Below are 26473 nucleotides of genomic sequence, written 5' to 3' on the forward strand. Positions count from 1 at the left end.
TAGTCTAGTCAGTCATATTTTTCTACCAACCTAAACTTTTGTTAAAGCTTTAATAGCGTCCATATTAAATAATAAATACTTGTCAGTATAACTTTTGAAAAAAATAATATACCCTAGAAGAAGATTTAAAGAAATGCAGATACCTGTGCACAGTTAAGAACCTGCTCATGGCCGGGCGCGGTGGCTCAAGCCTGTAATCCCAGCACTTTGGGAGGCCGAGACGGGCGGATCACGAGGTCAGGAGATCGAGACCATCCTGGCTAACACGGTGAAACCCCGTCTCTACTAAAAAAAAAAAAAAAAAAAAAAAATACAAAAAACTAGCCGGGCGAGGTGGCGGGCGCCTGTAGTCCCAGCTACTCGGGAGGCTGAGGCAGGAGAATGGCGTAAACCCGGGAGGCGGAGCTTGCAGTGAGCTGAGATCCGGCCACTGCACTCCAGCCTGGCCGACAGAGCGAGACTCCGTCTCAAAAAAAAAAAGAACCTGCTCATGGCCGGGCACGGTGGCTCACGCCTGTAATCCCAGCACTTTGGGACGCTGAGGCGGGCGGATCACAAGGTCAGGAGATCGAGAACATTCTGGCTAACATGGTGAAACCCCATCTCTACTAAAAATACAAAGAATCAGCCGGGCGTGGTAGCGGGCGCCTGTAGTCCCAGCTACTGGGGAGGCTGAGGCAGGAGAACGGCGTGAACCTGGGAGGCGGAGCTTGCAGTGAGCAGAGATCGCGCCACTGCACTCCAGTCTGGGCAACAGAATGAGACTCCGTCTCAAAAAAAAAAAAAAGAAAAAGAAAAAGAAAAAAAAACCCTGCTAAGAACCTGCTCATTAATCCTCATTTTTAACAAAATTGTATAGTGTATCCATGGTTCTTCCACTATGGCCTAAGGAAAACACTCATCCTCAATTGTTGGTTCATTTGAGACCAGTCTGCTGAGAACTCTGCCCAATTTCCCATTTAGCCAGTTGTTAAAAGCAGTCAAACACTTTTATTACAGGCCTGTTGGTGGCATGGGCTCTCTGTTATTAATGCCCGGCTTTCATTCCATAACAGTCCAGTCCCTTTATGGGTCTTTATAAAAAAGAGGTGGAAAGAAATGTTCTGTTCAGACCTGGCCTTCTAAAGTGATTAAAGCTAAAGAAGATGATCATCACTCTATCCTACACAGCCCCCAGTATAACAATGAGGCAGTATAAAGTGGTAAAGAACAAAGTTTGGAAATCAGACAAACCAGGATTCAGATCCTGGCTCTACTATGTATGTACTAACTGATCTTAGACAATGTGCTTAACCTAAATCTCTTTAACTATAAAATTATGAAAAATATAAAAAATATTATTTCATGGAATTATGAAGATTAAATGAAATAATATGTGATGTATTTTGCTCTGTGTATAGTTCATAACAATCAGTGGGAGGAGGGAAGAAAATCATTCATTTGTAATGCCTTTTTAATTTTTTAAATTAGAAAAGAAAAGAACAAATTTGTTCTGCCAGACTATTAGTAGGTTCCTAATAAGGTGAAGCTGTGACCCGGGGTAAAGGTTAATCTGTAGTTAGCTTAAAACCAGTTTCATTACTAGCCTTTACAGTATACTTTGGTATTTATCCAAGGTCGGGGTGCTGGCTTTTTATGTGAAAGGCCAGAACCTTAACATTAAGTAGCAAGAAAAAGTAGTCCTTAACTTTTCATTAAAGTATAACATGAGGCCGGGCGCGGTGGCTCACGCCTGTAATCCCAGCACTTTGGGAGGCTAAGGCAGGTGGATCACAAGGTCAGGAGATCGAGACCATCCTGACTAACATGGTGAAACCCCATCTCTACTAAAAATACAAAAAAAAAAAAATTAGCCGGGTGTGGTGGCGGGCGCCTGTTGTCCCAGCTACTTGGGAGGCTGAGGCAGGAGAATGGCGTCAACCCGGGAGGCGGAGCTTGCGGTGAGCCGAGATCGTGCCACTGCACTCCAGCCTGGGCAACAGAGCGAGACTCCATCTCAAAAATAAATAAATAAATAAATAAAAATAATAAATAAATAAATAAAGTATAACATGAATATTGAAATGTACATTTATACTCAAGAGACACCATTTTACCAGCATGCTAGAAGCCTCCCTCATTTCTTTTCCTGTTATTACCATCTCCTGTCTTCTAATGGAAGTCCAGTTTTGCCTGATTTTGTTTTTGATATAAGTGGACTCATATCTTTGGGGTCTGGCTTCTGTTGCTCAGCATTATGTTTGTGAGATCCATCCTTATTGTCACATGTAGTTATATATCCTTCATTTTCATTGCTGTCTAGTATTCCATGTGTCAACATACCTCAATTTATTTATTCATTCTACTGTTTTTTGTTTTTAGAGACAGTCTCGCTCTGTATACAGCCCAGGCTGGAGTGCAGTGGCATGATCATAGCTCACTGTAACCTCAAACTCCTGGGCTCAAGTGATCCTCGCACCTCAGCCTCCCTAGTAGCTGCAACTACAGGTTACAGGTGCACGTCACCACACCTGGCTAATTCTTTTATTTTTTTTTTTGTAGTGACAGGATCTCACCATGATGCCCAGGCTGGTCTCAAACTCTTGGGCTCAAGTAATCCTCCTGCCTTGAACTTCCAAAGTGCTAGGATTACAGGCATGAGCCACTGTGCCTGGCCCTCTCCAGTTTTTAGCTATTGCAGATATTGAAGCTATGGATATTCTAGTACCTGTCTTTTGGTGAACATACATAAGCATTTCTGTGGAAATGAATGGGTAGGTCCTAGATATGCCTATGTTCCATTTTAAAAAATTATTTTACTTATTTTTAAAAAATTGATGTAAATTGCGTATATTTATGGTGTACAATATGATGTTTTGAAATATGTATACATTGTGGAATTGCTAAATCGAACTATTAATAATTAACATATGCATTACCTCACATACTTTTTTTGAGGTGATAACACTTAAAATTTACTTTCTTAGCAATTTTCAAGTATATGATACATTGTCATTAATTATAACCACAATGTTATATGATAGATTTCCTGAACTTATTCCTTCTGTCTAATTGAAGTTTTGTATCCTTTGCCCAACATCTCCCTCTATGTTCAGTTGTTTTTCTTAATGCCCATCTTTATTTTATTTTGTTTTTAGAGATGTGGTCTTGCCATGTTGTACATGGTAGAAGCAGAAAAAAAAGAGATGCTAATTGCTGTGTGAAACCATTTTTTAAAGGACTTAATATCGCATTCACCAAGGTGAAGTCTTCATGACCTAATCACCTCCTAAAGGCCCTACCTCTCAATACTGTTGCATTGGAGATTAACTTGCAACATGAATTTTGGAGGAAACACAAAGGTTCAAACCATAGCAAGTAGTGTATGAGAGTTTCAGTTGCTCCACTCCCTCCCCAATACTTGGTATTTTACATCTTCATTTTAGATGTTCTGATGGGTGTAGAGTGATACCATGTTGTGGTTTTTTAGTTGGTTGGTTTGTTTTTGAGATTGAGTCTTGCTCTGTCTGCAAGCTGGAGTGCAATGACGTGATCTTGGCTTACTGCAACCTCCGCCTCCTGGGTTCAAGCAGTTTTCCTGCCTCAGCCTCCTGAATAGCTAGAATTACAGGCGCCCACCACCATGCCTGGCTAATTTTTATATTTTTAGTAGAGACGGAGTTTCACCATGTTGGCCAGGCTGGTTTTGAACCCTTGACTTCAAGTGATCTGCCCACCTCTGCCTCCCAAAGTGCTGGAATTATAGGCATGAGCCACTAGGCCCAGCCTGATACCATGTTGCAATTTTAATTTGCATTTCCTTGATAACTAATGAAGTTGGGCATCTTTTTCAGGTTTATTTTCCATTTGGATATCCTCTTTTATGAAGTCATTCAAGTTCAGGTATTTTGTTCATATTTCTATTGGTGTTCTGTATATTTTTTTTATCAACTCATAGGAATTCTCTGTGCAATCTCTATGTAACCCTTTGTCAGATATATTATTGCCTTCTACTTTTGTGGTCATTTTGTTCTAATATTGTGTTTTGGAGAACAGAAGTTGTTTTAAATTAAATTTAATTAATTAATTAATTAATTAATTAATTTAGAGATGGCATCTTGCTCTGTCACCCGCCACCATGCCCGGCTAAATTTTTTGTATCTTAATAGAGATGGGATTTCACCGTCTTAGCCAGGATTGTCTCAATCCCTTGACCTCGTCATCTGCCTGCCTTGGCCTCCCAAAGTGCTGGGATTACAGGAGTAAGCTACCAAACCCGGCCGAACAGAAATTCTTAATATAATCAAGTTTATTATTATTTTTTTATTTTATGGTTAGAGGTTTTGTGTCCAGTTTAAGAAGACACAAATACTTTAAATATTCTAAGGTCACAAAGCTATTCTATTGTTTTTCTCTAAAAGCATTATTGTCCTATGTTTCACATTTAGATCTGTAGTCAGTTAGGAATTGATTTTTGTATATGGTGTGATTAAAGATATATGTATTTTTTCCAATTAGATATTCAAATGACCTGGTACTGAAATTTTTTTTTAAAAGCAGCATTGCCAAAAAAAAACAACTTTGGCAATAGTTGGGTCATTCACCACTAGAATGAATTCCAATCCTAGCCCAAAAGGAGGCTGATAGATTGTGTCAGACCCTTTTTTTCTTTCTGGATTCACCATTTAGTCTGTAACAAATAAAGCATGTGGGGATTTCTGTTGTGATCCCCACAAATTGAAAGTCACACCTGCAAAAGTTAGGTAGAAGTATATCATGCAGTATCTGTGAAGAAATACTTGCAAAGTATTTATGATAGGTTAGTCACCAGTTAATGTTCTAGGAAGAAGTCACTATGCCCGGCTGATTTTTTTTGTATTTTTTAGTAGAGACAGGGCTTCACCATGTTGGCCAGGCTGGTCTCGAACTCCTGACCTCAAGTGGTCCACCCGCCTCAGCCTCCCAAAGTGCTGGGATTACAGATATGAGCCACTATGCCCAACCTTGGATTAGCTCTTTATGATTCCGTAATCCTTTTTTCTAGTACCTTACAAATTAATTTTTCTGTTTTACATCTGTTAAGAGACAAAGGACTTAAGTGCAATGAAATTGGACATAAAAACTGGTAAGAATTTATTAAATAGTAAAACTCATGATCCTATTCAGTTGTAAAGTCTTGGTAGCTGGTGGGTACAGGGACTATGTTTATACTTTTTGGATTTCCATAGAGTGAATGAACAGTGAATTGTATGTAAGGCTATCTATATCTGTGTGAATTCACAATTGTCTCAAGTAGTAGAAAAGCAAAAGTAAAAGTTGTTTTTACAGTTAATTTCACCCCCAAAGATCTAAAAGACCTATTATTAAACAGGTTCAAATCGTCCAGGACCATGTATAACAGCACTCAATAAAGCAATGGATAAAGGGTCTTGATGTCTGATAGTGCTGCATGGTACTTGCTGTGGAGGGTCTGGCAGAACTGGACTAAAACAACTTCTCTGAGCTTCTTTCTTTCTTTTTTCTTTTTCTTTTTCTTTTTTTTTTTTTTTTGAGACGGAGTTTCGTTCTTGTTGCCCAGGCTGGAGTGCAGTGGTGTGATCTTGGCTCACTGCAACCTCCGCCTCCTGGGTTCAAGCAGTAGGAGAACTCCTGCCTCAGCCTCCTGAGTACCTGGGATTACAGGCGTGCACCATCATGCCTGGCTAATTTTTGTATTTTTAGTAGAGTCAGGGTTTCTCCTTGTTGGTCAGGCTGGTCTCAAACTCCTGACCTCAGGTGATCCGCCTGCCTTGGCCTCTCAAAGTGTTGGGATTACAGGCATGAGCCACCATGCCCGGCTTCTCTGAGCTTCTTTTATGTTCTCCTTCTGTTTCCCCTTCAGAAAAACTATACTTAGGTTTTCAAAGCTGCCTATTTAGTTAAACGAATGCAGAAAGATGTGATCCAGATTTCCATAACTTCAACTGTGTACTGCATTTTTCTGACATTGTTTTTCTTGCTGACTCTATGCAGAGCCAAATCTACAGCTTTTTTATAGTAGAGATGATGTTTCCTGTGAGGTTTTTTTGTTGTTGTTATTGTTCTTTTGTTTTTCTTTTTGAGATGAAGTCTCTCTCTGTTGCCCAGGTGGGAATGCAGTGGCATGATCATAGCTCATTGCAACCTTGAACTCTTGGGCCCAGGTGATCGATCCTCCCACCTCAGCCTTCCAAAGTGCTGGGATTACAGGCATGAGCCACCATGCTCAGCCATTTCCTGTGTTTTATTGTCTTTAGTTAGGTATAGAATAGTGAGGGATTTATTTTATTTTATTTTTTTTGCTCAATTATTTGAACACGTTATAATATAATAAGGATAAGATAAAGATCTTATCCTTGAGTTGTCTGGAACTGTATTTTAAATGATAAAACTGATTTCAGCAAACCTGATCAACCCTGTTCATTTTATAGATAAGGAGGAAACATGCTCAGGTCATGCAGCTAGTCAGTAGCAGAGATAGCACTTAAATCCTGGTCTTGTGACCTTGATTCCAGTACCCCTCTCTGCTTTTAAATATATTCAGCCGTAATTTTTAAAGAATCTCCCCAAGTTTAAAGATTCAGAATTTATTAATTGCGTTTTAATAGTTTTAAAACCATTTCTAGTCTCATTTTATTTTGGTGATTCTGGGACTTAAAATACATAGTTCTTTAAAAAACTGTTATATTAATGTATAGTATCTCACAAAATAAAAGTATATTGCAATTTCTAGCAAAATACCAAACAGGAATGTCAAGTTATGAAATGACTTAGATTAAAAGAGTTTAAGACATGAGCAACACATTCTTTTTAGTATTATTTAGAGAGTAGTGTTGCTCAATAGAGAGGTGGAAATATTGAACTGGGAATCTCAAGACCTGTGTTTTGTCCTGTCACCAACTAGCTGTATGATTCTGGGCAAATGACCCACCTTCGCTGGGCTTCAGTTTGCTAGTCTGATACTTAAAGGAATAGAGCTAGAATCATAACTGTTTCTTCAGTAGATAACTCTCACTTTGTTGAATGTGAGAATTCAGGCAGAGCACATTTTTCAGAAGTCTTTGGACATGAAAATGATCTGTGCCTAATATTCTTCATCTTGACACTAGTAAGTAACCACAGACCCGCCAGCCAGCCAGCAATCAATCTCCATTCGTAGAACTTCCATTGTTGTCCATGTATAGCAGTCTGGAGAAAGGCCAGGTTTTATTTTTGCCAGGAACACTCTTGGCAAATCTGTATCCCTAGGGATGTCTGTTTAATTTTGTGGTGCAAAGCACAGTTTAGTGAAAAAGAAGAGGAATGCTGAGCTATTTGATTCTGAATGCTTTCAGAGATAGATCATTTTCATTTGTTTCCACAGTATCTATGTTTCAAGATGTTTTGAGGGAGAAGGTGAGCCAAAATAAGATGAAAAGAGGAAGGTGAGAAACCTTCCAGTATATGCTGACTCAGGAAATACATTTGAACTATGCGAGTTTGCATGTTTCCACAAATAGAAAACTTCTGATATATGTATATAAAAGTAGATATCTTGCCAGATTTGTCATTTTAGCTTTTCTCATGCATAACTTTTTGATTTTAAACTAGTTTCCTAGATTTAAACTGTTAAGAAAAAAAACTTTTCTTTTATGAAAAATTGGCATATTCTACTAGATATTTCAAAACTATCCCATTATCTTGCCTTCTGGAAATAAATATAGAAGTATATGAATTTGAATAAATTCTCCACTGTTTTTTTATTCATTTATAAAGATCTCAGTTTACATCTAGATTTAAAATTCATTTGTTCAAGAAAATTTATTTTGTGACCAAAAGTTGTATGCTGAAAATTAAAAACCTGAATTTCTTAGACCGTAGAAATAGATCCAGTTGAGGTTGCATTTAGTTAAAATGCCATTGTGTGTTACCACTGACCTTTGTTCTTTATTAAGTTTTTCAGTCTTTCAAACCTTTAACATCTTTTTCTTCTAACTTTCATATCTGTTTGTTGACAAATCCTAAGAAGTTTACTTTCATAATGTCTCAAATTTTACCCTTTTATCGTCACTGCTGTTGGCCTATCCTAATCCAAAAGGGCCTAGATTGCTGCAACAACTTCCTAACTAGTCTCCCTTTCCTCAGTATTCCCTTTAAAAGTCTTAAGCTAACATCCAGATTAATCTTCTTTAAACATCAGACTGTTTATCTGTTTAGAAATCTTAAAACTTGTTCATTTAAGCCTCAATACTGTCAAGCATTTAAAGCTCTTTATGTGTGGTCCTTTCTTTTCCATCCAACTAAATTAATTCAGCAAATAGTGATGCAGGCAGTGATATGTGAGGCACTGTGCAAAGGTAAAGATAAATCAAATCTAGCTTCTTGCAGATATATGTCAGCATTAATGTCAACACATCCGGGATTTTTTTTTTTTTTTTTTTGCTTTTAGAGACTTGTTCTACTTCTTTCCATCCCACTTAAATTATTCTTGCCCAAGTTATCAGTGATCTCCTTATTGTTAGATCAGGCAGTTTTCTTTTCCTTTTTTTAAGAAACAGGGTCTTGCTATATTGCCCAGGCTGGTCTCAAACTCCTGGCCTCCAGCAGTCTTCCTGCCTTGGCCTCCCAAAGCATTGAGATTACAGATGGGAGCCACACACCGGGCAGTTTTCAATATTAATTGTACTTTACTTTGTTATGGCATTGTATACTATTGATCATGCCTGCCTCCCTGATACTTTTTCCTTCTGTGGTTTTTAGATATAGAAACTATTCACCTTTTCAGTTTCTTCTTAGAACTTTTCAAAGGGACAAAGTTTTAGTTGTATTGATTTTTATGTTATGTTCTGTTTTATTAGTTTCTATCTTTATTATTTCTTTCCTTCTACTTCTTGGGTTTTGGGGGGTTTTATTTGTTTTTCTGTTCTTTTTCTTCTTCTTGAGATGTATATTTAGCTCTTTCATATTTTTAAAAAATATACTTTAATTTTTAGAGCAATTTAAAATTTGTGACAAAATTAAGCAGAGCATTGTCATATACCCCTCCGCACCACACATGTACAGCCTCCCTGACTATCAACATCCCTCACCAGAGTGGTCCATATGTTACAATTGACAAACCTACATTGACACATCATTATCTCCAGAAGCCCATAGTTTACATTAGGGTTTACTCTTGATGTACATTCTTTGGGTTTTGACAAGTGTATAATGGCATGTATCCACCATTATATTATTATCAAACAGAGTAGTTTCACTGCCCTAAAAATCCTTGGTGTTCCACCTGTTCATCCTTCCAACCCCTAGCAACCACTGATGTTTTTACTGTTGCCTTTTCTGGAATATTATATAGTTGGAATTCCACAGTATGTATGTGGCCTTTTCAGATTGGCTTCGTTCACTTAGGAATACACATTTAATCAGGTAGGGTATGTCTGACAAATAATTTTCTAAAATCTTAGAATTACTACAAAAGGAATACACATTTATGATTTCTCTGTCTTTTCATGGCTTGATGGTTCATTTCTTTCTCTTTTTTACATTTTATACTTTAATAAAATGATAAACACTGTTATAGGTAAAAGACAATTCAGTACATTTAGTTGGATAATATTTTTTAAATTTTTAAATTTTTTTTTTTGAGACAGAGTCTCGCTCTGTCGCCTAGGCTGGAGTGCAATGGCACGATCTCAGCTCACTGCAACCCCTGCATCCCAGGTTTAAGTGATTATCCTGCCTCAGGCTCCCGAGTGGCTGGGACTACAAGAGTGCGCCACCACACGCGGCTAATTTTTATTTTTATTTTTTGTATTTTTAGTAGAGATGGGGTTTCACCATGTTAGCCAGGATGGTCTCGATCTCCTGACCTTGTGATTCTCCTGCCTCAGCCTCCCAAAGTGCTGGGATTACAGGCGTGAGCCACTGTACCCGGCCTAGTTGGATAATATTTAAAAATTTGCATGTTTATGAGCTCATAGATTCTTTACCACCATGGTATATTTTAGTCAATGTAGTCAAAGTCTTCTGGAATTCCAGAAGTTTTATCAATTTTATTTTCTTCAAACCCAAATTTTCTTTTGGCCCAAGATTTTATTGCAAATATGTTATCAGTCCATCTGTTAACAAGTACTTTATTTGCCTGATGTGTTTCTTCAACAACTTGCGGGTCACATTATTTGCATTTTTCAACTTCTGTCTTTAGCTGTTCCCTTTGATCCCAGAGTGAAGAATGCTCCTTGGCTAGCATGGTTCACTCCTTCATCTCATGTTGGCCAATTTTAGTTTTTCTGATGGTTTTCTGTAAGTTTGCATGCTTTTGGATTCTCTGAAACAACTGAGATTTCAGAACCTCCAATTTACAGGTCCTTGCATGAAGAATTTTACTTGGAAAAGCCTGATAATAATGAGAAGTTCCAGTTCTCTCACCAACCATATCATTATCAACTAAACTTTGAAGGACTTTTTTCTTTTACTAACACAGCAGTAATGCCTTTCTCTTTGGGAACAGTCCTCTCCATGTCTTTTTTTTTTTTTTTTTAGAGATGGGTCTCGCTAGGTTGGCCAGGTTGATCTTCAACTCCTGGCCTCAAGCAGTCCTCCTGCATCAACCTCCCAAAAGTGCTGCTATTACAGGCGTGAGCCACTGCGCCTGGCCTTCTCCATCTCTTTTAATTGAAATACATCTTTTGTTTTAAAAAATGTTTCCATCATGCAGGCTCTCTTTTCTTCTGCACTCAGTCTCTTTTTTCTTTGATATGGTGTGGGCACCAGGCCTTCCAGTGGTGGGGTCTGCACATGGGGTGAGGGGCCAGCTCATTTCTTTTTATTGCTAAATAATTGTCCATTGTCTGATGTGCCACAGTTTATGTATCATCCACCTACTGAAGGACATCTTGGTTACTTCCAGGTTTTGCCAATTATATGAGAACTTTGTACTTTCTGTTCAGTTTTTCTGTAAACCAAAAAAAATTGCTCTAAAGAATAAATCTATTAATTTTTTTAAAAAAAGAAAAAGAATCTGTCTTTCCATTCATTCAGCAAACATTTGTCAAATATCTAATATGTGCCAAACAAAGAATGAAGTACTAGAAGTAATCAATTATGTAAGACATATTTCTTTCAAGGAGTGTAGTCTAGTGGGAAAAGTAATTCAGCAATTAGAGTGATATTTGTATTTCAGAAGTGTGTATAGAGTGTTACAGGACCCCAGGAAGGGACCGTCTTAGTCTTAGTTGGTACAGGGGAGGGAGAGACAGAAAAGGCTTTTAAGAAGCCATGTTTAGTTGGAGACTTTTAGAATGAGTATCAGTTGACTAGATAAAAATTTGTATGTGAGGGCATGGGCACCTTGGGGAGATAATATTCTATATAGAGTAAACAGTATCAGAAAAGGCATGGAAAGAAGAAATGGCATGGCATGAACAGAGAATTACAAAAAGTTCTTTCCTTCGCAAAAGAAAAGATTGCATTTGAGGGTATTCAGGTCATGAAACTAAGAGGGTAAATGATACTATGAAGGGCCCTCTGTGTTAAATGAATTAGAATTGGTTCTATATCCTGAAGGCTAAGGAAAGTTACTGATTTAGTTAATATGAGAAGATTCCTCTTTTTTTCTTTTTCAAATACATAGAAATGCTGGATAAAATATAATCTCCCTTTCTCAGTTTTTTATTATTATTATTATTACTACCTGATTAAGTTTGAAAGCAGACAAAGGAAATCTCCAGATACCAGAAGTGACAAGGAAACTCAAACCCAGATATGAAAGAGAGCTAAAGCCAAAATGGCCAGTGGGGAGTGGGAACCATACTTTTAACTGCTATGTGAGGTGAAGAGAAAAGACTTCAGGCTTGTGAGAGTCAGAGAATTGCAATTGACCTGTGTCCTTAAAATTGGGAGCCACAAAAGGCCGTGCTGCCCTTGAGGAAGAGTATTCCACAGCATCACTCCCCTGGCTTACAAAAGCAACAGGGACCTGTAAGTGGGTTATAGGCCTTCAGGGAGTCAGAAACAAGGAATAGGGCCAGAGGGAGAAGATGACCAGTGACCCAAGCCTAAGCCAGTCAGCTCATAGCATTCTACTGGTCACAGTGCTTGGTTCAAGGGTGGTTATGTTTTCTAAAAATTTGTTTAGTTGGAGTGAAGCCCAGGACCACGTTTGATGGTTCGGCTCTTTCTTCCTTCTCTGGTTTTGAAGATGGAAACATGTAGCTCTGAAAGCTGCTGGTTCCATCTTGTGACAACTTGGAAAGTCAGCCAGGATAAAGATGAACCTCTGAAAGGTGGATGAAGAATCCAAAAAATTCACCCAGTGTGAGACACTGAATCAAAACAACACTGATTATTTCATCTGCTGGTGATGGCATAATAGATTACTCACACTAACCTCCCACAGATAAAGATTATTGAAATGTAGATTTTAAAATTACATATATGCATTTATATATTTGCAACAGCTATTTAAAGGCACTGGAAAGGAAGTGAAAGAAAAGATAAACTCAATCTGAAAGGAAGGAACTTGCCCCTGAAGGTCCTCCCCAGTCTGTGCCTGGCTCCAGAGGCAGAAATCTTGGAAAATAGGGCTCAGGACTAGTAGAGCAGCCAGAAACTTAGGCAAAAAATCTTGGAAGGGGAGGAGATGCAGAAAGATTAGTCACCAAACCTGCATTTAACATCTGCCCAACTCCTTCATATTTGTGGGGAGGCCCAGGAAATGCAATGAAAAAGCAGCACCTGGAAGCTAAAAGAACAGAGAAGAGGTTTCAACAGATGCTGATGGCAGGGGAGACAGAATTTGGAAATTGAGAGTCCCACCAAATTAACTGCCTGCTAGAACAAAGATCCATCTTCAGAGGAATGTAACAGAATCCAGAGTCATGACAACATATTATACATAATGTGTAAGAACCAATCCAAAAATCACTAGACATGTGAAGAAACAGGAAAATGTAACAATGTTCAAAAGAAAAGTAGTCAATAACAAAATATCTTCAAGATGACCAAGTGTTTATATTCTAAGTCAAAGCTGTTAAAGCAGTCATTATAAATATGCTTAAGGACTATGAAAGAAAATATGTGTATAGTAATTGAACAAGTAGAAAACCTCAAACAGAGAAAGGGAAATTTTTTCTTTTTTCCTTTTTTTTTTTTTCTTTGAGATGGAGTCTCACTCTGTTGCCCAGGCTGGAGTGCAGTGGTGTGGTTTCAGCTCACTGCAAGCTCTGCTTCCCAGGTTTGAGCTATTCTCCTGCCTCAGCCTCCTGAGTAGCTGGGATTAAAAGCATGCACCACCACACCTGGCTAATTTTTTATTTTTAGTAGAGACAGGGTTTCACCGTGTTGGCCAGGCTGGTGCCGAATCCCTGACCTCAGGTGATCCACCCACCTTGGCCTCCCAAGAGACACTTTTTAAAAGTGAAAATTATAAAACACTAAAGTATAATAACTGAAATGAAAAATGAACCTTACAGCAGATTTGGGACATCAAAGAGTCAATTAACTTGAAGACATCAATAGAAAACACTCAAAGAGCAGAGAGAAAAAAGACTCATGAAAACTAGATAGAGCCTATGAGACCTCTAGGACACTAGCAAGCAGTCTAAGCATACATGTAAGTAGAGTTCTTTTTTTTTTTTTTTTTTGAGAGGGAGTCTCGCTCTGCCGCCCAGGCTGGAGTGCAGTGGCCAGATCTCAGCTCACTGCAAGCTCCGCCTCCCGGGTTCACGCCATTCTCCTACCTCAGCCTCCCGAGTAGCTGGGACCACAGGCGCCCGCCACTGCGCCCGGCTAGTTTTTTGTAGTTTTTAGTAGAGACGGGGTTTCACCATATTAGCCAGGATGGTCTCGATCTCCTGACCTCGTGATCCGCCCGTCTCGGCCTCCCAAAGTGCTGGGATTACAGGCTTGAGCCACCGCGCCCGGCCTTTTTTTTTTTTTTTTTTGAGACGGAGTCTCGCTCTGTCGCCCAGGCTGGAGTGCAGTGGCGCAATCTCGGCTCACTGCAAGCTCCGCCTCCCGGGTTCACGCCATTCTCCTGCCTCAGCCTCCCGAGTAGCTGGGACTACAGGCGCCCGCCACTGCGCCCGGCTAATTTTTTTCTATTTTTTAGTAGAGACGGGGTTTCACCATGGTCTCGATCTCCTGACCTTGTGATCCGCCCGCCTCGGCCTCCCAAAGTGCTGGGATTACAGGCGTGAGCCACCGCGCCCGGCCGTAAGTAGAGTTCTTAAAAGAGCAAAGAGAGAAAATGCGGCAAAAAATTTTGAGAAAATTTCACCAACAGTAAAATTTGGTGAAAAAATATCAACTTATAGATCCAGGAAGCTTAACAAACCCCAAGAAGAATAAGCACAAAGTTAACCACATCAGATACATTTTAATAAAACTGCTGAAATCTTGGCTGCAGTGAGAGAAGAACCCTTTACACACAGGGGAGCAATAATACATAATTACAACTGACTTCTCATTAGACACAGTGGAGGCCAAAAACAATGGCATTACATCATTAGATTTCTACAAGAAATAACGTGCCACTCTAGAATTTTTTTTTTTTTTTTTGAATCAGGGTCTCACTCTGTCACCCAGACTGGCATGCAGTGGTGCAATCTTGGCTCACTGCAACCTCCATCTCCTGAATTCAAGCAATTGTCATGCCTCAGCCTTCCAAGTAACTGGGATTACAGGCATGCATCACCATGCCCAGCTGATTTTTGTATTTTTAGTAGAGTCGGGGTTTTGCCATGCTGGGCAGCCTAATCTCAAACCCCCGAGTTCAAGCTATCTGCCCACCTTGGCCTTACAAAGTGCTGGGATTACAGGCATGTGCTACCATACCCGGCCTCTAGAATTACATATCCAGAAAAACTAGTTTTCAGGAATGAAGGTTAACTAAAGATATTTTTCAGAGAAAAACAAGAATTCTTCACCAGCAGACCTGTAATATAAGAAATGCTAAAATAAGTTCTTCAGGCTGAAGAACTAATACTAGAAATAACACTGCAAATGACACTAACTGGTAACTCATATCTTCAGAAATGAATGAAGATCAATAGAAATGGCAAATCAGTGAATAAATATGAAAGACTATAGATTATTTTCTTAATTTCTTTAAAAGACATACTAATGGTTAAATAAAAATTAAAGCACTGTTTTGTAGGGTTTATAACAGTAGCACAAAGGACTGGAATAAATAGAATTTCGCTGTTACAAGACATCTATATTTAGTGTTTATTGGTACAGCATTAACTGTAGATTGTATTAGTTATGGATGTATATTTTAATTTCTAAAGCAACCGGTAAAACAAAAGTACAAAGAGTTCAGCAAAGGACAATAGAGGCTCACAAAATACTAGTTTACATCTACTAGGATGACTATAATAAAAAAGATAGAACAATAACAAGTGTTCACAAGGATGTGGAGAAATAGGAACTCATACATTGCTAGTGGAAGTGTGCACTATTGCAGCTACTTTGTAAAATAGTTTAGTAGTTTTTTAACAAGTCAAATATAGAGTTACATAAGACCCAGCAGTTCTACTCCTAGATATATACCCAATGGAAATGAAAACCCACATCCACAGAAAAACATATACGTGGATGTTAATAGCAGCCTTATTTAAAATAGTAAAAAAGTGGAAACAATCCAAATGTCCATCAGTTGACGAATGGAAAAATAAAATGTAGTATATCTGTACAGTGGCATATTGTTCAGCAATAAAAAGAAATGAAGTACTGATTCATGTTGTAACATGGATGAATCTTGAAAAGTTATGTTAAGTGAAAAAAGCCAGTCACAGAAGACCACATATTGTATTATCATTTATATAAAACATCTAGAATAAGCAAATCTATAGAGAAAGAGAGTTGATTCGTAGTTGCTTTGGGCTGGGGGAATAAGGGGAAGGACTGCTAATGAGTACAGGGTTTCTCTGAAGGGGATGAAAATGATCTATAATTAGATTGTGGTGATGTTTTTACAACCCTATGAATATAGTTTTTAAAACATTGAATTGGGCCAGGCGCAGTGGCTCATGCCTGTAACTCCAGCACTTGGGGAGGCTGAGGTGGGAGAATTGCTTGAGCCCAGGAGTTTGAGACCTTGAGACCAGCCTGGGCAACACAGTAAGATCTCATCTCTATTAAAAAAAAAAAAATAACTGGGCATGGTGACATGCACCTGTAGTCCCAACTCTTTGGGAAACTGAGATGGCAGGATCACTTGTGCACAGAAGATCAAGGCTGTGACCTTGTGGGGCTATGATCGCCACTGCACTCCATCCTAGGCGACAAAACAAGACCCTGTCTCAAAACAACAACAATAACAAAACATTGAATTCTATACTTTAAATCGGTGAATTATAATATGAGTTGTATTTCAATAAAGCTGTTTTTAAAAGACAATACTGAATTTTTTTTCAGTTCACCCCAAAAGAGGAACAGAGAAACAGCAAACAGATGAGACAAATAGAAAACACTAAAATGGCCAGTCCAGCCAAATCCAGCCAAATTAAATGTAAATCGACTTAACATTACAATTAAAAGATAGAGATTGTCAAGTTGGATAAAAGCATTACCCAACTATAAACTGTCTACAAGGCATGCACTTAACAAAAAGATACAAAGTTTCAAAGTAAAAGTATGGAAAAGGATATACCATGTAAACATAAGTAGAGAGTTAGAATAGATATTTTAATAATGGAAAAGATGGACTTCAAGGAGTACTACCAGAGATAAACAGAGACATTTTATAATTTTTAAAACTCAATATATCAGAAAGACATAATCCCAAATGTATATATGCCTAATTAGCTTCAAAATACATAAAGCATAAAACTGACAGATGGAAGAAAGGATTCAAGTCTACAGTCATACTTGGAGATTTTCATATCCCTTTTAGAGCAGTTAGTAGAACAACTAGGCCAAAAGTCTGTACAGATAGAGAAGATTTTCATAGCATGTTAACCAGCTTGCCCCAGTTAATATTTATAGAACCTAATACCCAACAAATACAGAATAAACAGTCTTTTTAGGTACCATGGAACTTCTACCAAGATAGACCATGTCCAGGGCTGTGAAACAAGTACTTTACAAGTTTCAGAAGATTGAGATCTAACAGAGTATGTTTTCTGATTACAACTGAATTAAACTATAAGTCAGTAACAAAAAGATATTTGGAAAATCTCCAAAGACTTAGAAATTAAACGGTATATTTCTGAAAATATTTTGAACTGAATGATAATAAAAAATGTGTTAGCATTTTGGGGATGCAGTTAAAGCATTGCTTACAGAGAAATTTATAGCTTTAATCGTTCATATTAGAAAGGAAGAAGTGGCCGGGTGCGGTGGCTCAAGCCTGTAATCCCAGCACTTTGGGAGGCCGAGACGGGCGGATCACGAGGTCAGGAGACCGAGACCATCCTGGCTAACCTGGTGAAACCCCGTCTCTACTAAAAAAATACAAAAAACTAGCCGGGCGAGGTGGCGGGCGCCTGTAGTCCCAGCTACTCGGGAGGCTGAGGCAGGAGAATGGCGTGAACCTGGGAGGCGGAGCTTGCAGTGAGCCGAGATCCGGCCACTGCACTCCAGCCGTCTCGTCTCAAAAAAAAAAAAAAAAGAAAGAAAGGAAGAAGTATTAAAATGTAATATTTAAGTTACCAGAAGCTGGAAAAAAAATAAGCAAATTAAACCCAAGAAAGAAGAAAGTAAAGACAATAGCAGATGGCAGTTAATTAGAAAATAGACAATAGAAACAATAAATAAAACCAAAATGGGTTTTTTCAAAAGATAAAAAAAATTGAAAACCCCTAGAAAAAGCTCATTATACCAATACTGATAATGAAGGAGGAGCATCATTATGTATCTGTAAACTTCAAAAAGATAATCAAATTCGAAAAACAACATTATGCCAATAAATTTGATGCCTTCGATGAAACAAATTCCTGGAAAAATGTAACTTTCCAAAACTGACACAAAATTAAATTTAAAAACTGAATAGTCTTGGCCGGGCACGGTGGCTCACGCCTGTAATCCCAGCACTTCGGGAGGCCGAGGAGGGTGGATCACGAGGTCAGAAGTTCAAGACCAGCCAGGCCAACATGGTGAAACCCCGTCTCTACTAAAAATACAAAAATAAGCCGGGTATGGTGGTACATGCCTGTAATACCAGCTACTTGGGAGGCTGAGGCAGGAAAATTACTTGCATCTGGGAGGTGGAGGTTGCAGTGAGCTGAGATCGTGCCACTGCACTCCAGCCTGGGTGGCAGAGCGAGACTCTTGTCTCAAAAAAACCCCAAAAACCAAAAAACAAAAAACCCAAAAAACTGAATAGTCTTTTGTGTGTCAAGGAAATTCGCTTTGTGATAGAAAACATTCCTACCGAGAAAACTTCAGGCCCAGAGAGTATCACAAGTGAATTCTCAGACATTTATGAAAGAGACTGTAAAATCTAACAAACGGCTTCAGAAAATAAAGGAAGAAGAAATAACTTATCAACTAATTTTGTGAGGCTAGTGTAATTCACATACTAAAATCTAGTAAAGATATTATGAAAAGTTAAAAATCTCTTATGAACATACATAAAACTCCTTAACAAAATATTAACAAATTGAATCCAGCTATAAATAAAAGAATTAATAGAACATGATCAAATAGGTTTTATCCCAGGAATATAAGATTGGTTTTGTATTTGAAAATAAATGAATGTAATCCACCATATTAATGATAAGGAAAAGAAATGTGGCCATCTCAATAGACACAGAAAAAGCATTTGACCAAAATCAGCATGGGGCTTAAATAAAATTCAGCAAACTGGAATTAGAAGATAGTTTCATCAGTCTGATAAAGGGCATCTACAACATGCCTTCAGCTAACATCGTTCTTAATAATAAGCCCCTGAGGACTATGCCTTTAAAACCTGGAACAAGGCAACGGCAGGGAGCCGAAGGCCCATGGGACATGACCAACTCAGCATTCCACTGGAGGCTATATGATCTAACAACAAACTATTTATCATGAATGCAGGATGTGAGCAAACTCACAACTGCTCCTGCCGACAGGTTTGCTGGAGGCAGTCATTCCCTGGCACTGAGGTTATCTACTGTGACATCTAGAGCCTGTTGTTCAAGGAATGCAGTCTTGCAAGCCTACTCTGGACCAAGCAGCTGACCCCTTCTTCCACCCCACTTCTCACTATCTCTTTTGCTTAATAAATACGAAGGGCTGTGTAAAGCTCAGGGCCCTTGTCCACTAGAGGCAAGGTGCCCCCCACCCCTTCTTCCAAATATACTCTTTTGTCTTTGTCTTTTATTCCCGCATTTGCCCCCGTTTTGTTCAGTCTCCCTAGGACTGTGCGGGTTACACAGTGATGCCTCGAACAGCGACAGAATTGGGTGCTCCACAGGCAAGGATACCATTCCCAAAATTTCTACTCAACATTTTTCTGAATGTCCTTGCCAATGCAATAAGGCAAGGAGAAGTAAAAAAATAAAGATTAAAAAGGAAGAAGTAAAAACGCCCTATTCTCAAACTATTTATATAGTATAATATCCTAAGGAATCAATTTTAAAAGTACTGTAAACAATAAGTAAACTTAACAAAGTCTTGAGATACAAGGGCAACAAAAAATTAATTGTATTTTTACTTAAATAAGATTTAAAAACCAGTTGTCTTTTAATAGCACCAAAATACTTAAGAATAAATTTAACAGGCACACCTCTACACCGAAAACTATAAAATACTGCTGAGAGAAATTTAAAAAGGTGTAAATAAATGGAGAAGTATGTTATTTGAGTCCCTAAATTCTGTTTCAGTTGAAGCCAATTAGAGATAGATTTTCCATCGACTTATAATGAAAAGAGTCTCAAGTAATATGCCGGAGATTGTAGTTTTGTTTTTGTTTTGTTTTGTTTTTAAATATTCCATCATTTCTGTGTAACACTAAGCCTGATGGTTGGATTTGAGTTTAGCAGACCTGCCCCAGATGGAAGCCTGTTAAGACACCGGGAATTAGATTAGAAGTTATGCTCATCAACTATGCAGCTGTAGATTAGAGCAGATTTCACTAGCACATATGTTGACAGAATGGGGCCAGTGGTGGTTCATATACCTGTTTATTATCAAATACCAGGTCTAGATGTTTTTCTCATCCTCATATGAGAGATCACATAACAATACAGGACTTATAAAACTTTCAGAACAAAGGGAACATCATTATGAAGATTTAGAGGAAGTGCAACTCTCTGAAAATTATTTATTATAGACATGTAAGAAATTTCAAAACTTTTCTAGCATCTAGTTGATTTAGGAAGATACAGCCTCTGTGGAACTGAAATATAAAAGTATAAGGAACAGGCTGAGTGAGGTGGCTCATGCTTGTAATCCCAGCACTTTGGGAGGCCAAGGCAGGCGGTAACAAGATCAGGAGTTCGAGACCAGCCTGGCCAATATGGTGAAATCCTGTCTCTACTAAAAATACAAAAATTAGCCGGGCATGGTGATGGGCACCTGTAGTCCCAGCTACTCGGGAGGCAGGCAGGAGAATCGTTTGAACCCAGGAGGCAGAGGTTGCAGCGAGCTGAGATCGTGCCACTGCACTCCAGCCTAGGCGACAGAACGAGACTCCATCCCAAAAAAGCAAAAACAAACACACACACACACAAAGTATAAGGAACAAATAGGCTGAGATGAAAAGGGAACAATAAACATGGAAAGCTACAGGTAAACTGGACATGTAATAGCAGTGAAGATATAAACGGAAGAGAGTGAAAAGCAGGATTCACCCTGAGGTGTACTGAAGCAATGATGTGGAAAACACATTTGAGAAATATTCTCTAAATGCAGAGGAAAAAAAAGAAAGGAGATGAAAACTGTAAGGGAGATGGTAGCTATGGATGACAGACTTTTCTACATCACCAGTGCCAGAACTTGTGAGCCAAAGTTTTCAGGGGAAAAGGTTGTGACTGGAGAGTGTTGTACCGGCTGCATTTTGTTTCATTCTTGAAGGTTACAGACATTCATGTATGCCAGGTTTCAAAATATGCTGTGCACATAGCCTTCTTGGAGAACAAAAACAAATGAACGAAGTTTTAATTGACTGAAAGACAAATCAAAATGAACTTAAGAATAGGATTGATGTTACTATACACCTTCAGACTTCCAGAGGACTGCCAGCAAGTACAGGGCTCTCCCGAGTTCTTAGAATCCTCAGCAAACCACATTGATTGAACTGAGTCCATGGATGAGGCTGCAGGAATGTGTGTCGTGTTGGCATCTGGATTGCACTTAAAAGCAAACAGTTCCCTCATGAGTTATTCTCCCCAGACAAAATTGTGTAGTTGGGCAAAATAATTCATCTGGTAAACCCTCTCCCTAAGGCATTATTTACCACAAGATCCAGAAGTTCAATTAAATAAGATTATAGTACAATAATGCTTAAAAAACAAACAAACAAACAAAAAACTCCAAAAAAACTGAAAAGAAATATTTCAAATGTTAAAAAATTAAATGACTACTAAGTTGTCGTGATTTTTAAATCTTCTACTTTTGAAATGAGCATGTAGTTTTCAATTAAAAAAAAGCTATAGATAAAGGAAAATTGATTAAAATGCTGTTAACTAAGCAAAAGGGCATACAAAATAGTGAAACAAAAGCCAGAAACAATTAAGATTTTAATTAAACAGTTAAACTAGAGAACATAAATATTATATAAACAATAGTATTAGCTTAAACAATGTAAAAAGGAACATTTAAAACACTAAACTTTTTAGATTTAAAATTCTAAATTTTAAAAACAGACATTAAGTTCCTTGTGACTGCTCTACCAGGAAAAAAAAAAAAAAAAAACAGACAATAAATGTGAAGTCTTAATTTCTTTGTGCAGTAACCTCCAACCTGAGGCAAACAATTAGAGCACATTCTGATGGCCTTCAAGCTTCAGGGCTTTACGGGTAATTGTTCTTTGGTTGGAGAGCCAAGGGCTGAGGATAGAACTCCTGGTCCCTTTCCTTGTACCTTTTATAGATGACTTGCTTTCACTTCTTAGTGACTACCCTGGTTTCATACTTGAAAACAGAGGCAGGATCAAACTTTTAGCCTTCACTTTGGATCCTGTTCTAACTAACTGCCCAACTCCGAGGAGCTGGTCTTTCACCAGACAGTACTTCCACTCCAGAGATGTCCTGCCCAAGACTGACCCCCGCTCAGCCAGGTTCCTCAGGTTCCGTTGTCCTCCTGTCCTCAAAGGCACTTAGGATGTAGCAAACTGTCTTATTTTTTTACTCCTTACTAGCAAATTCTGCTTTCTAATTAGTAAGCCTATATGTGCTACCTTATACTTTTGTCAATTTTTTTGAAACACATTGCATTTTCTATATACATCCTCTGATTTGGTCTGATATGGTCATCTTTGTGTTCTCTCCTTTGGGCTCTCCTTTTCTGGGACATCATTCACAATTTGTCCATCCTGAGTGTGTTTCCATAGCAATTGAAAACCAAAACACAATTGGTTTCTCAATACAGTTATAAACTCCTGAAATCAACAGCGTCTGAGGGCTGAAATCGTGTCTCATACTTTTCTTACGCAACCTAGAATAAAGCAGCTTGGTATTAAAAGAAAAATACTGAAGTGTCAGTAACAGCAGCAAGTAGCATTTCTTTGGCTCTGCATTACCCTCCTAACTGTGGAAACTGGCTTCCTCCAACCTCTTCCCCAACTAGTCCAGGGAGTCCCCAGGGATAGCTCAAGTTTGCCTTTGACTACAATTCTCTAGGCTACTCTGTGGGTGGCCATTTCCCCCAGCCTATATTCCGTGAATGTTTTTCTCTGAGATACCATGCCCCACACCCCTTTCCTTCCTCTTACACTCTGGCTCCTATGCAAAATCTACTGCCACCCCCATGCTCTGATACACAATGTTCTCTGAGACTCAGTTCTTTGGTTTGGTTCTTCAGCTGGTCTAGTTCAAGCAATGCATTGCCCTGCCTCTGCAATACCAACCCGTTGTCTTTACCGTAGCTTATGTGCTTGGATTCACTTTCCTTTAGAATGAATTTTTTCCTAGGAGGATGCTGGAGCCACAGAACAAGTGTTCCCTGCTTCATGGACTAACTCACTAACCAACCATATTAAAACATCTGTTAGTCTTCTAAGGTTGAGTGAAGAAACTATCTTCTCCAAGATGTCCTTTCAGAATTCCCTCTGCCTCTATCACCTCCAGCTAGATATATATCTCTTCTTTGTACCATGGTTACTCTGAATATGTCCTGGTATATTAGTCCCTTCTCATGCTGCTAATAAAGACATACTTGATACTGGGTAATTTATAAGGAAAGAGATTTAATTGACTCACAGTTCCACGTGGTTGGAGAAGCCTCACAATCATGGTGGAAGGCAAAGGAGGAGCAAAGTCACGTCTTACATGGTGGCAGGCAAGGAGAGCTTGCGCAGGGGAACTCCCATTTATAAAACCATCAGGTCTTATGAGACTTATTCACTACCATGAGAACAGTATGGGGGAAACCGCCCCCATTATTCATTTATCTCCACTGGCCCCGCCCTTAACACATGGGGATTATTACAATTGAAGGTGAGATTTGGGTGATAATACGGACAAATCATATCACTTGGATATAGTTTTTATCATATTAGATGGTAATTATCTTTTTACTTACCTGATTCCCCATCTAAACTATGAGTTGATTGAGGGAAGGAGTCATGTCTCATGCATCTTTGAATTCTGAATGTTTAGCTTAGTTCTTGTCAGTTAGTAGGTTCTATAGAGTCGGAAGTTGAGCCTGTGATGTACTTGTGTACAACACGATAGATTTGGCTCAAATATTACATCATGTTGATTAATGGCAGTTTTCTATTTGATAAGAATTATCTGGTTCTTTTTCCTTTAAGATTGATGTCAAATCAATTTATTAGACATTTTGATGAGCACCCATGTATCCTAAGTACTGCCTTGTCCCTTGGATATATGGAAATTAGTAAGACATGGCTCCTGCCCGGAAGAAACTTCCCTGGGTCTCCCTTCCTCCATTTCTTTGTTCTTCCTTCTCATTCATCCTTGTCTAGATAAATTTTTACTGAGCCTGGATTTGCATCTAATGGAGTAAATAAACGTAAGGAGGTTAATTATAGCATAGTATACTCAGAGTAACAATCAAAATGTGTTCCAGATATAGAGATCGCACAGAAGAAAGCATGTTAGAATTCTTAGGGTGATACGGAGTATCCTGGAGGAGGTGACTTCTGAGTGAGTTATCAAGGGTGAAAAGACACTCTCCATGCTCAGGTCAGTGAAAGGTACTCCGAAAGAAGAAAGAGAATATGCAAAGGCCTAGAGAAGTGAAAGTACCATGTCTTCCAGAAACAATAAGTACTTTGGTATTGTTGCAACATTAAGTTCAGTAGAATGATGATGCAAGCAGTGGTGAGAGATGAAGCTAGGATAATAGGCAATATTTTTAAGTGCCAAAATCTTTTATGTTTAGGTGACTTTTTAGTTAAGAGAATGGTAAGGTTATTAATATAGCTGATGATATTTATAATCCAAACATGAAGCCATGTATTGCTTTACACAAAGTTCTGTGGTCATCTAGCTATATTTTAGTGTTTATTGTATAGGTGGATGAGAATAAAAAAGAAGATGCTCCCTGGAGTTTATAGTCTTGTTGAGGATACAGAATATATCCACACAGACAGTTTAGAGCAAGAGTTCCCAACTCCCAGGCTGCAGACCAGTACCAGCCCATGACTTGTTAGGAACCAGGCTGCACAGCAGGAGGTGAGTGGTGGGCGGCCAGCATTACTGCCTGAGCTCCGCCTCCTGTCACATCAGCGGTGGCATTAGATTCTCACCGGAGCTGGAACCCTGTTGTGAACTGCGCATGCGAGGGATCTAGGTTGCCTGCTCCTTATGAAAATCTAACTAATGCCTGATGATCTGAGGTGGAACAATTTCATCCTGAAACATCGCCCCGCCTCACCCCCACTCCCCACCCCATCTGTTGAAAAACCATCTGCCATGGAACCCGTCCCTGGTGTCAAAAAGTTTGGGGACTGCTTGTTTAGATAGAGCACTTAGCAAGCAATCTACAGACTGGTGCCAATCAAAATTGTAAAGGTGGGGTATAAGCACAATCTTGATGGAGCTGTAGGAATGATTGGGAGAGTGTGTAATTAGAAAGAGACAACCTGATTTTGGGCTTAAGAAAAACAAGTTCCATAAGAGCTAGCTGAGCGTGGAAAATGCAAAATTGAGGAATGTACTTATAAATTAGAAACTTCTTGATGTTCTGTAGTTTACCATAAAGAAATAGCTCCTGACCGGACGCGGTGGCTTATGCCGGTAATTTCAGCATTTTGGGAGGCCGAGGCAGGCAGGTCATCTGAGATTAAGAGTTCAAGATCAGCCTGGCCAACACAGTGAAACCCCATCTCTACAGAAATACAAAAATTAGCCAGGCATGATGGTGGGTGCCTGTAATCCCGGCAACTCCAGAGGCTCAGGTGGGAGAATCGCTTGAACCCAGGAGGTGGAGGTTGCAGTGAGCTGAGATCGAGCCATTGCACTCCAGCCTGGGTGACAGAATGAACTCTGTCTCAGAAAAAAAAAGACATGACTCCTTACCTAGACCAACAAGTAATCATCTTTAAACCTTATAATATAAAACAAAAAACAAATTTATTTTTCTTTATCATAAATACATTTGTTTTCTTATTCTCTACTAAGGACGGGAGCCTATGTGTTACGTCTCTAGTTAACAGTTATTTTCCACTATTTTTATTTGTATCTTTAGATATTCAGTTTGCCCTAGACATTGTTTATTGTTTATATAAAATGGGTCTCTGGGTTTCTGCCAAACTACTGTCAGTCCATACTACACAGGGACTATCTTAGGCCCTCCTTTCATCTCTTTATTATCAAAAATTCACCACAACCTCTGCCCTTTTCCTTATGGAATATAGGAACCCAAACCTTCTCCTTGCCCCACTAGTTCCTCCCATTCCCACAACTCTCTGGTTGGGTATTCTTCTTCCATTGAGCTAGCGTGGACTTTCGGCAGACCATGGGGGTTTCTATGCATACCTTCCTAGAACCTTTGATCAGTAAATACATTTTACACTTATATAAACTCAAACTTAGGAGGAGGTGTGTTTTAATCCTCCAGAAGAAGAATGGGGGAACCTTTCAGTTTGTATTTATATAATTTATAAATTGTTTAAGTTTGACAATGAGCATTGGCTGTTTTTGTAACTGAAAAGTAAAGATGGTTCAATTTTGAAAAATGAAATCAGGAATAGAGCCTTTTCTACCATTTCAGGTCTATTAAATGAACCTATCCATCTATATGTGTACATACATGCACACACCCCACTACCAACGTAGTACAAAATAGTGTTGAAAAACTCATAATAATTTGGAAAGCAAAAGCCATAAAAATGTTGATACTGTATGACCTGAGAACTCTACTTTTGAGAAACAACTTAATGAAATAA

At 38.8% G+C, this 26473-nt stretch overlaps 1 protein-coding gene and 1 pseudogene across 1 annotated transcript in view; one reads left to right on the plus strand and one right to left on the minus strand.

Annotated features, from left to right (window-relative positions):
• Positions 1 to 26473, plus strand: part of DIPK1A (divergent protein kinase domain 1A) — a 119957-nt gene that overhangs the window by 23093 nt on the left and 70391 nt on the right. The window lies entirely within an intron of this gene.
• LOC103224425 (meiotic nuclear division protein 1 homolog pseudogene) lies at positions 9020 to 10493 on the minus strand (annotated as a pseudogene).

This window comes from Chlorocebus sabaeus, chromosome 20, assembly GCF_047675955.1.
Source record: "Chlorocebus sabaeus isolate Y175 chromosome 20, mChlSab1.0.hap1, whole genome shotgun sequence".
In the NCBI taxonomy this organism is placed as follows: Eukaryota; Metazoa; Chordata; class Mammalia; order Primates; family Cercopithecidae; genus Chlorocebus; species Chlorocebus sabaeus.